Source organism: Chiloscyllium punctatum, chromosome 8 (genome assembly GCF_047496795.1).
Source record: "Chiloscyllium punctatum isolate Juve2018m chromosome 8, sChiPun1.3, whole genome shotgun sequence".
Lineage (NCBI taxonomy): Eukaryota > Metazoa > Chordata > Chondrichthyes > Orectolobiformes > Hemiscylliidae > Chiloscyllium > Chiloscyllium punctatum.
In genome coordinates this window covers 69,365,201-69,382,157 of record NC_092746.1, presented here as the reverse complement: position 1 = coordinate 69,382,157, position 16,957 = coordinate 69,365,201, and the positions used below count along the sequence as shown (strand labels likewise).

General features: G+C 40.8%; 1 protein-coding gene across 1 annotated transcript in view; it reads right to left on the bottom strand.

Annotated features, from left to right (window-relative positions):
* The window catches only part of kcnh8 (potassium voltage-gated channel, subfamily H (eag-related), member 8), a 431,818-nt gene that overhangs the window by 235,145 nt on the left and 179,716 nt on the right, over window positions 1-16,957 (bottom strand). The gene's annotated exons all lie outside the window — the stretch shown is intronic.

Genomic DNA, 16,957 nt, shown 5'->3' with positions numbered 1-16,957 from the left:
CAAGCCACAAGGAAACAATGTAATCAATGAACCAAAATAAATTCAAATGCACAAGGCAATGTGACCGAGCAGTACTGTATATAGGTAAAAGTTTCCAACAATTCTCAGATCTTACAGTGTACTTATTGTCACCCTTCTGAATAAGCCTTTCATTATCTGTTGCCCAGAAAAACTAAGATAGATGATAGATTCTTCAAATGGCAGACTTAACTATCCCAACCATCTTTGACAAATATTCTAAAATCAGTGTTAGACACATCACTTATTACAAAATACTTTCCCAGAGTCACAGCAGGGAACTTTATTCCAAAAGCATTGGAAATATGGTATAACTATATGAATTGAATGATATTTAGTTATATACATTAAGGCAGGAATGTATGACCAGAGAAAATCTGAATGTGCAGATTCAAAAGTTATCACTGTATGATACACTGGTTTTTTTATTCCACAGAATTTCAAAGAACTCCTACTGTAGCACAGAAATAAAAACACACAAATTGGAAGCTGGAGCAGGCCACTTCTCTCCTCTTTTCTTAGTCAACAATCTACCTATCTCTTCCATAACATTATTCAATAGTACCTCCATCACTATCTGGCAAAGAGATTTCAACAGAATCACTACCCTCTGAAAGAAAATACATCTATTCATTCTCATCTTAAATAGACGATCCTTTATTTTAAAACTGTGTCGCCTGGCTTTAGCCTCTCCCAAGAGAGAAAGCATCCTTTCATCATCCACTCTGTCAAGTTCAAATAAAATCACTTCTCATTCTTCTCAACTGCCATGAATACAGGCCCAACTCATAACCTCTTCACCCTAGTTACCCGTTGAGTGAGCCTTTTCTGAATGACATACATTGCAGCAGTATTCTTTTGTAAATAAGGAGACCAAAACTGTACAGAATACTCGAGATGTAGGCTCTTCAATACCCTATACAGCTGCAGCAAATTTCTCCTTGTAATAAGTTTTAAATTTCCAATTGCCTTCAGAATCATTCACTGCACCTCCTTACTAATCTTTTCATCCCAATTCGCTGCTGAGAACTAGCCTGTACAGAGTTTGAAAGGGGAGTGGAAAAAACCACAGCAAATCAAAGAAAATCTGTAAGGTCATTAGTTGATAAGAAACTGCTATTAGTGACTACTTTTAAATTCCTGTCAGTTCGGGAAGTGTATTATTTTTAAAGAAGTAGCTTTACTTGGATTTAATTAAGAAACACTGGGAATAATAGTAGAGTAATGTAAGTAATCCAAAATAATGTTCATATAAGGGAAGTACTTTTAAGGTATAACAGTTCAGCTTGATCGAGTGGAATATGTGGTCTGTGGGAAGATATGGACCCTTACCAGGGTTCTACATGACCCCATATACTGTACTAGGAGTGCTGCCAGCTGCAGAAATTTGAGCTCCAGCTGTCAGAGCTCAAGTGGTGGGTGGAGTCACTTGTGGCACATCCATCAGATTCAGAGTTACGTGGATTACGTATTTGGAGAAATGCACACAATAAAGCTTATGGCTCTGAGGTCAGAAAGGAACTCAGTGATTCTCTTCTGACTTCAGAAACAGGAATGTGGTCCAGGAGTTCCCTGGGGTCATGTTCACAAATCAGTGTCCATTTTGGAAGAAGGCAGAGGCCCTGGTTCCTTAAGAGCATACAGTCAGAGTCAAGTTTCAGACACCACAATTGGCTAAGCTGTACATGAGGGAGGAAGACAAAAGGGGAAGCAACAGTGATCGAGAAGTCATTGACGGAGATTGGCGTTAGGCATTTCTGCAGCTATAAATGTGATTGCAGGATGGTATATTGCCCCCCCCCACCCCCACCCATCCCAGGTGTCCTGGTTGAGGATGTTATGTAACAGTTGCAAGGCATTCTTCTGGAGGAGAGTAAACAGTGAGAAGCCCTGATGCACATCGATACCAATGACTAGAAAAGGAAGGGAGACATGGTCTTGCAATCAAAACCAGGGGAGCTCGGTAGAAAAGCAGCAAACAGGACCTTCAATTTAGTAATCTCTGGCTTCTCCCAGACTCCATGTACAACTGAGTACAGAAATCAAAATGTAAGGCAAATGAATAGCTGGCTGGTAAAAATGATGTAGGAAGGAGGGTTTTACATTTCTGGGACTGAGTCAAGGGAAGATGGCACCTGTAAAAACCAGAAACTGAACATAGATCATACCAATTTCCTTGCAGAGGGTTTTTCCTAGAGGAAGGGCTTTAATTGAATTAAGCAAGGGTATGGGTACCAAGAGACAATATCCAAAAAGAATATCATGGTGCCCATCTGCAGAGACAGACAGCACTAGTATGAGAAGGGAAAGTCAGTAAGTGAAGTTAGAGTAAGGGATAAAGTAATGAAGGCAAAATCTGAGTTATTGTGCACATCTGTGAAAGCTTGGTGCACTGTAAATAAAATGGGGAATTTAAATACAGATACAAATTGCCATAAGGAAATATGATGCTGTGAATATAAGTGAGGCTTGACTCAAGAAAGGGCAGGGTTGGTTGTCAAATATTCCTGACTACAAGGTTTGCAGAAAGGCTATTAAAGGAAGGAAAGGAAGAGAGGTGGGAGGGCTGGTTAAGGAGAGTATCACAGCGCTGGAATAAGAGTTGAAGGAGAGGATCAACCTCGCTGGAGCTAATTGTATAAAAACAAGTACTTGATGTACTTGCTTGATGTAGTCTACAGACCAACAAGTGGGAATAATGTAGAGGAGCAAATTTGCAAGGAAGTTACAGAGAAGTGCCAACATTATAGAGTGATTATAATTGGGGATTTTAACTACCCAAATGTAGACTGAGGCAGTGGGTAGAGAAGGGCAAACCTTCTGGAATGCGGTCAGGAAAATGTCTGACAGCAGTATTGGTCCTGTCCAATTAGGAAGGTCTGAGAGCAAAATAGCAGTATTCAGGGCTGGGTTCTAAGCCCAGTCTCATCCATTTCCATCTTCCTTTCTTTTTTATTTATTTTGTTTTTGCTGTTTGTTCTTTCTTTTTTTCCCTTTGCAGCGGCCAGGTTCCCCTTTGCTGGGTTGTGGCAGTGGTGGGAGCGAATCCTTCCCCAGTATCAGCAGCTGCGAGGGCCATTCACTCTTGGAGGCAGTGGCTGCAGCAACATAAGCCAGAACGAGGCACCGTCTGCTATGACGTGGTGGGTCCAGCATTGCATTTGGGCCCAGTTTGGGACTTGGCAGCTTCAGCAGCAGCTGCATTGCCAAAATCGGCCCAGTGCAGACTCATGGTAGTGGTGTGGTCGGTGGAGGTAAGATGGTGCCGAAGAGTGCGACAGTGTTCCAGCAGCAATGGTACATCTCCATGACATGGCTGGGCCTGAGGCCCGATGGTGGAAGCAATAGCATTTTGGCTATGGTGGTGTGTGGGGACTCAGGCACCTGAGTGTTCACAGATTGAGGGATGGACTTTGTTTTGCTAGTGACAAGGTCTCATGGTGACGGTTGGGGAGTGATTTGGATTTTTCCTTTTCTTTTGGCTATTTTCTTTATTTCAGCTTCTGCTTTTAATCCTGTCTAAGATGGTGTCATAGAATGGCGATTTGTATGCCTCGTTCATTGTACTCCTGTACTCAAGTACACGTGACAATAAGATCTAATAATAATAACTATTGTTGTTCTTGGAAATTAGGTGGGCCAAGTAATCATTTGTCAGTGGAGGGACATTCAGAAGACACAGATCACTGTATTAAAAGATACATTGATAGAAAAGAAGAACATACAATCCACAGTAAGTATAATTAACTGGGAGTCACCCAACTTCAACAGGCCAAGAACAGAACTAGACCAGAGAGATTGGAGCAAGAGGTTAAGGTGAAAAACGATAGCTGAAAAATGGGCTACCTTCAAAGTGGACATTCTTTGGGTACAATTTCCTCAAAAGGGAAAGGGATAGCAAACAAATCCAGATGTCCCTGTGTGAAAAAGGAGATAGAAATTAAACTAAGGTTGATTAAGTGCACTTTTGGCAAGTGTCAGGTAGAAATGCAATTGAAAATGAAACAGAATACAGAGATTTCAGAGGGTATACAAGAAAGTATATTAGAAAAGTGAACAGGGATTATGAAGAAGATTGGTGGCCAACATAAAGGGAAATCCCAAAGTCTTCTCCGGGTTCATAAATAGTAAAAGGGGTAGAGCTGATTAAGGACAAGAATGGGATTTAACAATGAGGTGTGGGCATGGCTGAGGTGTTAAATGAACATTTTTGCAGCTATCTTTATTAAGGCAGTAGATTTTACACAGACCATGGTGCGTTCTGTAACTAGAAGTGTTCAAATTTGATAAGGAGGAAACGATGAATGGGCTATTAATACTTAAAGTTGATAAGGCATTGGGGACTGAGTGAGACAGCAAGAATATTAAAGGAAGTGACAGTGAAAATTACAGTGAAACTAACCATCATCTTTTAATCTTTCTTGGGAAGATGCCAGAGGATTGGAGAAGCTACACCCTTTGTCAAAAAAGATGTAAGAATAAACCCAGTAATTGCAGACAAGTCTGTTTAACTTCAGTGTTGCAGACATTTCTAGAAACAATTGTTTCGGATAGAATCAACGCTAGCATGGGAAAATGTGGATTTTTGAGGAAGAGATTTTGAAAAGTGAAATTGTGTTTGACTAATTTGGTGGAGTATTTTGAAGAGGTAGCATTAAGTGTCTATGGATGTAGCGTACATGAATTTTCGAAAGGCACTTGACACAGTCCCAAACAAGAGACTTGTGGGGAAAGTTACAGAGCATGGAACAAAAGGGATAGATTAGATGCAAAATTGGTTCGGTGACAGAAAATAGAAAATAAAGATCAGTGGATATTTCTCAGGCAAGAAGAAGGTGTGTAGTGGAGTTCCCCATTCTTTCTCTTCAATGTATTTATCATCTAGGTCTGGTCTGCAGATTGCAATTTCAAAATTTGCAGATGGTCCAAAATTTGAGGAGGCCAGTTAGATCTTGTAAAGGATAAAAGTTAGTTGGTGGAGTGGGCAGGTAAGTGGCAGACAAAGTTCACTCTAGATGCTGAAGAAAAACAGATCTAAAATAGCCTGCTCTCTACTTAGCTTTAATATGCTGTAAGACAGTGTCTTAAAAACACTCTAACAAAATTGCTGTCCATGTTATATTTTTCCAATCTTTTCCATCCAGCCCATGTGGAGATTACTGTCACCCACATAATTCTCACAAACATCCATTTTTGTCCTGGTTTTGTCCCTCCTTCAAAGTAGTTACTGTTAGGGACCTATAAGCTACACCCACAAGTGACTTTCTACCTTTCTAATTTCTTGTTTCTCCCCAAACTAATTCTGCTTGGTCTTCGAGCTGAGCTCATTTCTCTTTATTGCGCTGGTAACTTTTGTAAAAGAGCTACCCATCCTTTTTTCCCTAGCTTCCTGTCTTTCAGGAATGGAGGTAATAGGAATGTAGATAGATTACTAATTCAGAATCCTAGGCTAATGTTCTGGGAACAAATATTCAAATTCCACCACAGTAGCGGTGGAATTTAAATTTGATTAATAAATCTGGAAGACAAAACTATCAGGGGTGTAGTTGAGGCTTAATAGACCTCTGAAATGGTCTTGCAATTCACTCAAATGACAATTAGGATTGCAGAACATATGCTTTCCTTGCCAGTGACACCACATCCAACAAAAGAATGTCATCACAGATAATACAAAACTTAGTGAAGTGATAAATAGTGAGGTAGATAGCCTTAGCTTTCAGAATGCATTGATAGAGACAGTGAGGACTGCAGATGCTGGAAATCAGAGTCGAGAGTGTAGTGCTGGAAAAGCACTGCAGGTCAGGCAGCATCCAAGGAGCAGGAGAATCGATGTTTCGATCAATTTTTCTGCTCCGTGGATGCTGCCTGACCTGCTGTGTTTTTCCAGCACTATACTAGATTGGTCACATGAGCTGATCAGTGGCAAACTGACTTCCATCTGGATAAATGTGAGGTGGTGAACTTGGGCAGGATAAACAAAACAAGGCAATACCTGATGAATGGTTAGACTCCGGGAAGCACCAAGGACCAGAGGGACCTTGATGTGTATATCCCTGAAGGCATCAGGACAGGTGGATAAAGTTGTTGAGGAGGCATGTGGTATACTTGCCTTTATTAGCTGAGGCATAGAGTTTAGGAGCAGAGAGGTTATGCTGGAACCATATAAAATATTGGTCAGGCTGGAGTGTTGTTTCCAGTTTGGAATGCACTTAATAGGGGGGATGTGATTGCACTGTAATGGAGATTTACTAGCATGTTGTCTGGGCTGAAGAGTTTTAGCTACAAAGAGAGAATGGATAGACAGAGTTAGTTTTAGAACATAGAACATAGAACATAGAAGAATACAGCGCAGTACAGGCCCTTCGGCCCTCGATGTTGCGCCGATCAAAGCCCACCTAACCTACACTAACCCACTATCCTCCATATACCTATCCAATGCCCACTTAAATACCCATAAAGAGGGAGAGTCCACTACTGCTACTGGCAGGGCATTCCATGAACTTACGACTCGCTGAGTGAAGAACCTACCCCTAACATCAGTCCTATATCTACCCCCCCTTAATTTAAAGCTATGCCCCCTTGTAATAGCTGACTCCATACGTGGAAAAAGGTTCTCACTGTCAACCCTATCTAACCCCCTAATCATCTTGTACACCTCTATCAAGTCACCCCTAAACCTTCTTTTCTCCAATGAAAACAACCCCAAGTGCCTCAGCCTTTCCTCATAGGATCTTCCTACCATACCAGGCAACATCCTGGTAAACTTCCTCTGCACCCGTTCCAGTGCCTCCACATCCTTCCTATAGTATGGCGACCAAAACTGCACACAATATTCCAGATGCGGCCGCACCAGAGTCTTATACAACTGCAGCATGACCTCAGGACTCCGGAACTCAATTCCTCTACCAATAAAAGCCAGTACGCCATATGCCTTCTTCACTGCACTATTTACCTGGGTGGCAACTTTCAGAGATCTGTGTACATGGACACCAAGATCCCTCTGCTCATCCACACTACCAAGTATCCGACCATTAGCCCAGTACCCCATCTTTTTGTTACTCTTACCAAAGTGAATCACCTCACACTTAGCTACATTGAACTCCATTTGCCACCTTTCTGCCCAGCTCTGCAGCTTCTCTATATCCCGCTGTAACCTGCCACATCCTTCCTCACTGTCGACAACTCCTCCGACTTTCGTATCATCCGCAAACTTGCTCACCCAACCTTCTAACCCTTCCTCCAGGTCATTTATAAAAATGACAAACAGCAATGGTCCAAAAACAGATCCTTGCGGAACACCGCTAGTGACGGCACTCCAAGATGAACCTTTGCCATCAACTACTACCCTCTGTCTTCTTCCAGCCAGCCAATTCCTAATCCAAACCTTCAACTCACCCTCAATGCCATATCTCTGTATTTTCTGCAGTAGCCTACCATGGGGGACCTTATCAAACGCCTTACTAAAATCCATATATACTACATCTACCGCTTTCCCCTCATCTACCTGCTTAGTCACCTTCTCAAAGAATTCAATAAGGTTTGTGAGGCACAACCTGCCCTTCACAAAACCATGCTGACTATCCTTGATCACATCATTCTTATCCAGATGTGCATAAATCCTATCCCTTACAATTCTCTCTAAGACTTTGCCCACAACAGAAGTGAGACTCACTGGCCTATAGTTACTAGGATTATCCCTACTCCCCTTCTTGAACAAGGGAACCACGTTTGCTAGCCTCCAGTCCTCTGGCACTACTCCTGTAGACAAAGAGGACACAAAAATCAAGGCCAATGGCTCTGCAATCTCCTCCCTTGCTTCCCAGAGAATCCTAGGATAAATGCCATCAGGCCCAGGGGACTTATCTATTTTCACCCTTGCCAGAATTTCCAACACCTCTTCTCTACATATCTCAAAGCCATCCATTCTACTTATTCGTGCCTCAGTATTCATATCGACAACAATGTCCTGTTCCTGAGTGAATACTGACGAAAAGTATTCATTCAGTGCCTCCCCAATCTCTTCAGCCTCCACATGCAACTTCCCATTACTATCCTTGATTGGACCTATTCCTTCCCTAGTCATTCTTTTATTCCTAACATACCCATAGAAAGCCTTAGGGTTTTCCCTAATCCTACCAACTAAGGACCTTTCATGTCCCCTCCTTGCTGCTCTTAGCTCTCTCTTCAGGTCCTTCCGGGCTACCTTATAACTCTCAAAGTACTTTTCCTAAAAGTACAGGAGATTGAGAGGAGACATGATTGACATGATTGAGATGTATAAAATTATGATGGGCATAGATAGGGTGGATAGGCAAGAACATTTATTCTAATGTGAGGAGACTTGCGAGTGAGGCATTGATTTGTGGTTAGGTTGTTATTAATTAGCAAACGGGGATATGGCATAATTGTCATCACAGGTGAGGGAAGGCAGGAATGGCAGCTCAATATTCTGGGAAATAAAATTTTCAGAAAATGTATAAAAGAGGAGCTGGTGTTGTAATATTGATCAAAGAGTCAATTACTGCAGTGAGAAGGAGTGATACTTGGAAGACTCCTCAATTGATGCCAAATGAATGGAACTTCAAGACAAAAAGGGGGCAATCACATTGTTGACAGTGTAGGACAGATCCCCAAACAGTCAGGAACAAATAGAAGGACAGAGAAGAAGGTAATTTTCTGAGAAGTGAAATAATAATAGGGTAATATCAATAGGAGACTTTAACTTCCCCAATACTAATTGGGATAGACAAAATGTAAATGGTTCGAGGGTTGGGATTCTTAAAACATATCCAGGAGTAACTCAGGAAAGTCCTACAAGAGATGGGGCATTACTACTTTTAGGGATCAAAGTCAGGTAAGTGGTAGAAATATCACTGGGACAGCATTACAGTGACAGTGACCATGAAACAGTAAGATTTAAATAGTAATGGGAAAGGACAAAGATGGAGCGGAAATTGGGGAAAGTCTGGTTTTAATACAATCAGACAGGATCTAGCCCAAGTGGATTGGGTAGACAAACAGGAGGCTAGAGGAACACAGCAAGCCAAGCAGCCTCAGGAGGTGGAGAAGTCGACGTTTCTGGTATAACCCTTCTTCATGACTAGACTTGGGGGCAGGTAGATAAAGAACGAGGGGTGAGTGGGATGGGTGGAGTAGCAGAATAATGAGGTACTGATAGGTGAACACAGGTCAAGGGTACGGCCTGGTTGGTCCAGCTGATGGAAGGAAGGGAAATGAGGAGGAGGGGCTGGAAAGTGAGTTGGGGGATGGGTGGGAAGGCTATGAGAAATTCAAGAACTCAATGTTAAGTCCTCTGGGCTGTAAAAGTGGAGTGGGAGCAGCTATTTTTGAAAAGTCCACATCAGAACAATGACAGTCATTCAAAACAGAAATAGTAAATGTTCAAGGCTGGCATGTTGATATAGAGGGGAAAAGTGAGTCCCAAAATTCCAGAGAATACTCAATATTGAGAAACGTACAGGATTGGGTAAGCTTATAGTAGATTCTGATGACTCGGAACACAAAAAGCCCAAGAAAAATTGAACAAGTGCAGGGAGTTCTACAGTTATAGATTTATACAGTACTGAAACAGACCCTTCGGTCCAACATGTCTGTACCGACCAGATATCCTAAGCTGATTGAGACTCAATTGCCAATTTTTGGCCCATATCTCTCCAAATCCTTTCTATTCATGCACAGATACAGATACCTTTTAAATGTTATAATTGTACTGGTCTCCATAATTTCCTCTAGCAGCACATTCCATGCAAGAACTGCCCTCTGAATGAAAAAGTTATCCCTCAGCTCCTCTTCAAAATTTTCTCTTTCATCTTCAACTGATACTCTCTACTTTTGGATTCCCCTACCTAGCTATCCACCTTATCCATGCCCCTCATGATTTTATAAATCTCTATAAGTCACCCTTCAGTCTAAAATGTTCAAGTGAAAACAGCCCCAGCCTATTCAGCCTCTCCCCATAGCTCAAAGTCCTTGTAAATCTTTTCTGAACCTTTTCATGTTTAACAACACCTTTCCAATAGCAAGGAGATCAGACCTGTACACAGTACTCTAAAAGTGGCCTCACCAATATCCTGTACAGCTGCAACATGACATCTCAACTCCTGTACTCATTGTACTGACCTGTGAAGAAAAGCATGGAAAATACTTTTCTCACCAACCTGTATACCTGCAACTCCAATTGCAAGGAGCTATACACCTGCTCTTCTAGGTCTCTTTGTTTGGCAACACTCCTCAGGATCCTACCATTTATGGTATAAATCCTGCCCTGGTTTGCCTTTCCAAAATTCCACACCTCACATTTATCTAAGTTAAACTCCATTGGCTGCTCCTCGGTCCATTGGCCCATCTGATCAAGGTCCTAGTGTTCTCTGAGATAACCATCTTCAACCTCCATTACATCACCAATTTTAATATCATCTGCAAACTTACTAACCATACTTCCTATATTCAGATCCAAATCCTTTATATGAGTGATGAAATACAGTGGACCCAGCTTCAATTCTTGTGGCACACCATTGGTCACAGGCCTCCAGTACATAAAATAACATTCTACTACCACCAGATCGCTCCTATTTTAAGCCAATTTTGTATCCAATTTGCTAGCTCTCCCCAGATGCGATCTAACCTCACTAACCAGTCTACCAAGTGAAACCCTGTCAAATGCCTTGCTGAAGTCCCACAATGTCTACCACTCTACTTTCATCAATCTTCTTTGACACCTCTTCAAAAAACTCAATCAAGTTAGTGAAACATGATTTCCATGCTGACTATCATTAATCAGCAAATCCTATCCCTTGGAATTACTTAAAAAAAATTAGGAAAGCAAAGAGGAATAATTGAAAACCACTGGCAAGGAAAATAAAGGAGAATCCAAATACATTTTATAGTATATTAGGATAAGGGTCTAACTAGTGGAAGAGTGGAGACCATTAGATCCAAGATGGCAGTAATGGCATGGTAGGGCTCCTGAGCTCCAGGCTTCTCTCTCTCTCTTTCTCTCACCTCTTCTGTGTTTTTTGTTCTCTTTTCTTCATCTTCTGATGTCGCCGGGAAGCTGGAGACTTGTTGGAGAGTTGTTGACGACAGTGGTGGCGGTACCTGGATTGAGGACTCCTGGCTTTGGTAGGCCCAGACCCTGGACTTGGCAATTCACTGGACCAGTGGCTGTGGCGTAGCTCAGTGCTTGGAGTGGGGCTGAGTCCTTGCTGCTGTGTAAAGTTGAGTTTGGTGCAGACTGGAGGTGAGGCCTGGCACGGTCTAGAGGCAAGCCTGGCACAGACTGGTGGTGAGGCTCTGAGTGGAGTGGTGACAAGGCCCAGTGCAGCCTACTTGAAGGACTGTAATGCTGAACTTTTTATTTCTTTACTTCTCTAATTTATTTCTAAGATCCTGTACCTAGGTACCTTCATACCTAAGATGGTGCTGTAAGTAATTTGTAAACGTTTTGCCACCTTCATGTGCCAATAAATCAAATTCTAATTCTAATTCTAATTCTGGAGGACCTAAATGGAAGACATAAGTGAGACTTAAAATGGGGACTTCTTTAAACCTGGACTTCATAAAGAGAGAAAGAACATATATGCAGAAATCAGGGAAGATGGCTGTTACACTTGAAAGGAAGAAGGAAGTAGCAGATTTAATGGATATAAAATTGGAAAATTCCTGAGACCCCGGTGAGATGTATCCCAGGCTGCTATCAGAGCAAGGGTAGGGGTTTCACGCATCCTTATGCTAATTTTCAAATCCTCTCTGGCCACAGGAGGTGTGCCAGAGGACTGGAAAATAGCTAAAGTGGTACTATTATTTAAGAAAGCTGATATGGATAAACCAGGGATCAACTGGCCACTGAGTCTAACATTAATGATACGGGAACACTATTGGAAAAAATTCTGAGGAGCAGAATTAACATTGATTTGGACAGGAAAAGGCAGTCAGCATGGCTTTGTCAGGCTGTGACGATTTTGAACAAATTTGATTGAATTTTTGAGGAGTTGACTGGTTCTGTACTACCATTGATGCAGTCTACATCAATATCAGTGAGGCTTTTGACAAGGTCTCACATAGCAGGCTGGTTAACAAGCTCTAAGCTCACAGGATCCAGGGCAATTTGGCAAATCGCATTCCAAGGAGGTAGGCAATAATGGTTGAAGGTTGTTTTTGTGTTTGGAAGCCGGGATCCAGTGCCTTCCTGAGGGTTTGCTGCTGAATTCCTTGTTATTCATACTGTATATTTAACAATTGAGACTGAATGTTTAATCAATAAATTCACAGAAGGCACAAAAATTGGTGGTGTGATAAATATGAGGAGGAATGCTTTAGACTACAGGACAATAGAGATGGCCTAGTCAGTTGGGCAGAAAAATGGCAAATGGAATTTAGTCCTGAAACGTGTGAAGTAATGCATTTTGAGAGGACTAACAAGACAAGGAAGTACATGTTAAATGACAGGACCCAAGGAAGCAGAGAGCATTAGAGGGTGCCTTTTGTGTGTTAATAGATTCTTGAAGACAATAGAACAGGTGGACACAATAATGACAAAGGCATTTGGGTACACGTCTTTACTAGTTAAGGTATTGAATACAAAAGCAGGGAATCAGTGACAGAGCAGTAAAAGACATTAGAGCAGAGAAACCCGAGGATGGACCCTGATTCAGTGGTAAACAATCATGACAAGAAAGGAAAGAAAGAAAGGGAAAGGAAGAAAGAAATAGCAAGGGAAGAAGAAAGAAAGAACGAGGAAGGGAGAAAGAAGAAAGGAAAGAAACAAAGAAGGAAAGAAAGAAAGATGGAGGGGGCAAAGAGAAAGAAAGAAAGAGGGAGAAAGAAAGTAAACAAGAAAGAAGGAGGGAGAAGAAAGGAAAGAAAGAAATTAAAAAATAAAGATAGAAGGAAAGAAAGAAAGCCAGAGGGTGAAAGAAAGAAGGAAAGAATGAATGAATGAATGAATTAGTTTTCTGGATATTTAGCCTCAGGCCCATTCTCTCATGCATCAACAATAGTTTAGAGCCCTGAGTGATTGGAAGCTTTGACTGCATATGTAGCTGGATTATAGAAATTGGGATGGCCTTGGGCCTGGACTGAAGGTGACACAGTTTCATTAGCTTTCCACCAGTGCCCCATGAATTGAAATGCATCTCTCCCAAGCCAAACATTTCCATCTCTAATCAGATTTACGCTATCCCAATTTGCACATGGTGATAATCAACAGATGATTATCTTTGAGTTTCTGCTTTATGATTTAGCCAATATTTCATTATACTCCCTTAGCAGAACCTCTTTCTTAGTCTGTCTGATATCTAGGGTACCTATATAGATCATGACGACATAGATCCTTTCCCTTCCATCACATCCCAAAACGGATGTCAAGGACAGCACTGACTGCAACTTCCCTTACAAATCACACAGTATTCCTCCGTAAAACGTTATCACTGTTCCTTCATTGTCACTGGGCCAAAATCCTGGCACTCTCTCCCTACCTGCACGGTGGGTGCTCCTGAAGACAGCAGCAATTAGAGAAGGCAGCTCACCATCACCACCTCCAAGACAAGTAGGGATGGACAATAAATTCTAGCCTTTGGATTAGTGGTGCTGGAAGAGCACAGCAGTTCAGGCAGCATCCAAGGAGCAGCTTGGATGCTGCCTGAACTGCTGTGCTCTTCCAGCACCATTAATCCAAACTCTGGTTTCCAGCATCTAATAAATTCTAGCCTAACCATTTATGTTCATATCCTATGATCCAATGAAGAAAATACCCTAGCATTGGACTGTAAACTTAACTGTCTAGACTTTCATTCTTGGCAGCAGAAAACTCTCTCTGTTCTATGGAATATACTTTCCTCCATACCACTACATCCCTATTTACTCTCCATGCTTAAAAGATCTCCAGCACCATTGTGCCACGGTCAATTCACTCATCCACCCTGCATCCTTCATTTTCACCTGTTCATATTGCAAGTGTCTTAAACCTTTTAGACAACTACTAAAGCAGACAGTCCTCTACTTCTACCTTCTTAATCCCCTTACCTCGCCCATTTTCCTATAGCTGACCACTGACCAAATCAAAAGACTCTATCCTCAGGGTGCGACCACCTCTTGGTGTAAAGTGTTCAGATGCATTCCTGATGCATCACAGTATCTTCAGCTCAGTCTCTAGCTCAATGATTCTGACACAAAACTGTTCAAATTGCAATCATTTATTGCAGGTATGATTGCTCTGGATCTCACTGGCATCTAGAATTCTCACATTGTGCTGACTCATTAGCCATACCACCTTTATTATGTGTCAATTTGTTTATCCTTCTTAATTAATTTATAATTCATACATACTAGTGCACTGAATGGGCTTTAGTACTGCTAGTAAACCTTACAACTACTAATAAAATCTTACAACCATTAATAAATAACAATCCTTGACCTCAACACTATTTAGCATTGCCGTTACTCTTTTCTACATTTGGCAGCTAACCTCTAACACGCTGTCACACAGGTCTTCACATACATACACACCTAAGTACTCTGTATTAGGCCTGTACTTTGGCCAAATAACATTTTAATTAGATCAAGTAAAATAATCATACAGAATATTAATAAGCAAACAAGTTTGTTTTACGTCATAATATGAAGTTGTCCCTTGTGCAACACATAAATCACTGAATCTAATTTGGCTGCACCAATGCAGTCTTCCTCAACAGTTGAGAAACTGGAAAGATGGTTATCGTGTTTTAAAAATATTGATCTATTGCATACATTAATTTGTGTTAAGACAGTGAACAAAATATAGATTGGAAGGCAGGCACCTGCCTGGAAAGTTTGGGTAATAGAGGATACAGAGAACAGTTGGAATTGTGATGACTAACAAAATGGCAGAGCAAACATGATGAGCCAAATAGCTTAATCTGTTCCAATATTCCTAGGCTTACACACTTATTCTGACTCTCTACATTTCAGCTGGTGCAGTCTGAAACCGAACTCTGAGATGAATTTAAGGCCATAATTTAAGGAACTTCTCAGGATTGTCATACAAATTGACATCAGATTCTTTTGAAATTTACACTCAAATTTAGTGGTATTTTATATTGGATATGGCACTAGATCTGTTACAAATACATTACTTTGGTTGTTGGAGTCTGTATATAACACAGAAAAATCTGAGAATGCAATAATGTTCTGTTTTAGCAAATGATACTAATCAAGGTTGTACATAGGTCACCCAATAGACAAGAACATTCTTCACAATTGCTTTATCCAAGTCAAAACCTGGACAGTCATCTTGATTTAAAGAGATTTCAAGTAACTTAACATCTGATGCTGTACACAATTACATTGACAAACAACCAGTTACGTGCCTGGGACCACCTGTATGTTATAACTGAGGCCCAAAGACACCTGGAAGGCAGACTCTCAGTGATTTGCTCTGGACTATGATCTGATTTCTCACCACAATTCATTGATGGAACCTGCGAAATCAATTGAGGCATTATTCTTTAACCACACATTGGACAGCTTTAGCAGGAGAAATTAAAGAGTAATAGAGTTTCTAAGTAGGACAGGCATCAGAAGAAATTCACCTAAGAGGTGCTTTTAGGTGAGGAAACAACAGAATAGATCAAGAATGTACGGAACCGACTGATCCCGCATCCTCACTTTCTCCTCCAAGAATGTTTTAAAGATGAATAAGGTAGCTATTAATGAACAAGAAGCTCCATTATGAAACAAAATTGTTCAAAAACTAAGACTACTTGAGGTGTCTTAAGGTTTGTTCAAATTAGACTGAGTTGTTCTGCTATGGATCACCATCAGACAGAAAGTAATTTTGTAGCAGACTCTAATTTCCTCATTTGCAATAGTCAGACAATATCCAATAACATTATTTTCATACAGTTAAATTTGGAATTGGGAATAAAGTAATGCTAAGCAGGTCAGTATTCTTCAACATGATGAGCAGCTGACCATAAACATTGCACACTTCGGATGTTTTTAATAAAGATAACAACTTGCATTTCAACTATGTGTTTCATGTGGTTAAACATTCCATGTCACTTCACAGGAGGCTACCAAGACATATATTGAGTGGATGACCAAAAACACAGCCAAACAGCAAAACTTTAAGGAGTGCCTTGATAAAGAAGAGAGAAAAGGGCAGCATAAGGACTTAGAGTATGAATTTCAGAGTTTAGTGCTTAGGCATTAGAACCTACATCAGCCAATGGCAGAGTGGTCCAAATGAAAGATTGCAAGAAGCCAGAGTTAGAGGAGTGCAGATATATCAGAGGGTTGTCAGACTGAAGGACTAAAATGAGGAGGAGTGACTCCATGGAACACTTTGGGAAATAAGGATGAGAATTTTAAATGGAAAATTAATCTAAACTCAGAATGACCAATCAGTTAGCACATCTAATAGATAAAACATCATGTTTACTCTAGTCCATCCTAAACGTTGAAAAGTGAGTTAGCTGGAAACTGCCAAATAAACTGTGATATTATAAAGATATGCAAGATATTTAACCTACTAAAACTAATCTATTTGCTAAAACTTTGTGTTTGCAATCAGTTACCATAATTTAATCAATATGGGAAGGTGTACATTATTTTAAATTCAACATCAATGACATAAGTCGTCCTGCATGGTGATCTTTCTGCCTACTAAGTAATTATTGAATATGTTGCCTAGATAATATATTCAAGCACAGATTGTACTCTATGTTTACTAAATAACAGGCACTCTGTTAATTACACCACAAAAACTGAGTCATAATGACACTGCACAGAGAACACAGACTGGCTTAGGTCCCAGCTTTTCTACCAACTCTGCTAAATAATTGTCCCTAAACCAACATGACTAAAACAAATTACCTCCCATTGCTGTTTGTGGGACATGGTTGTGTGCAAATTGACTGTTGAAGTTTCTACATTACAGCCG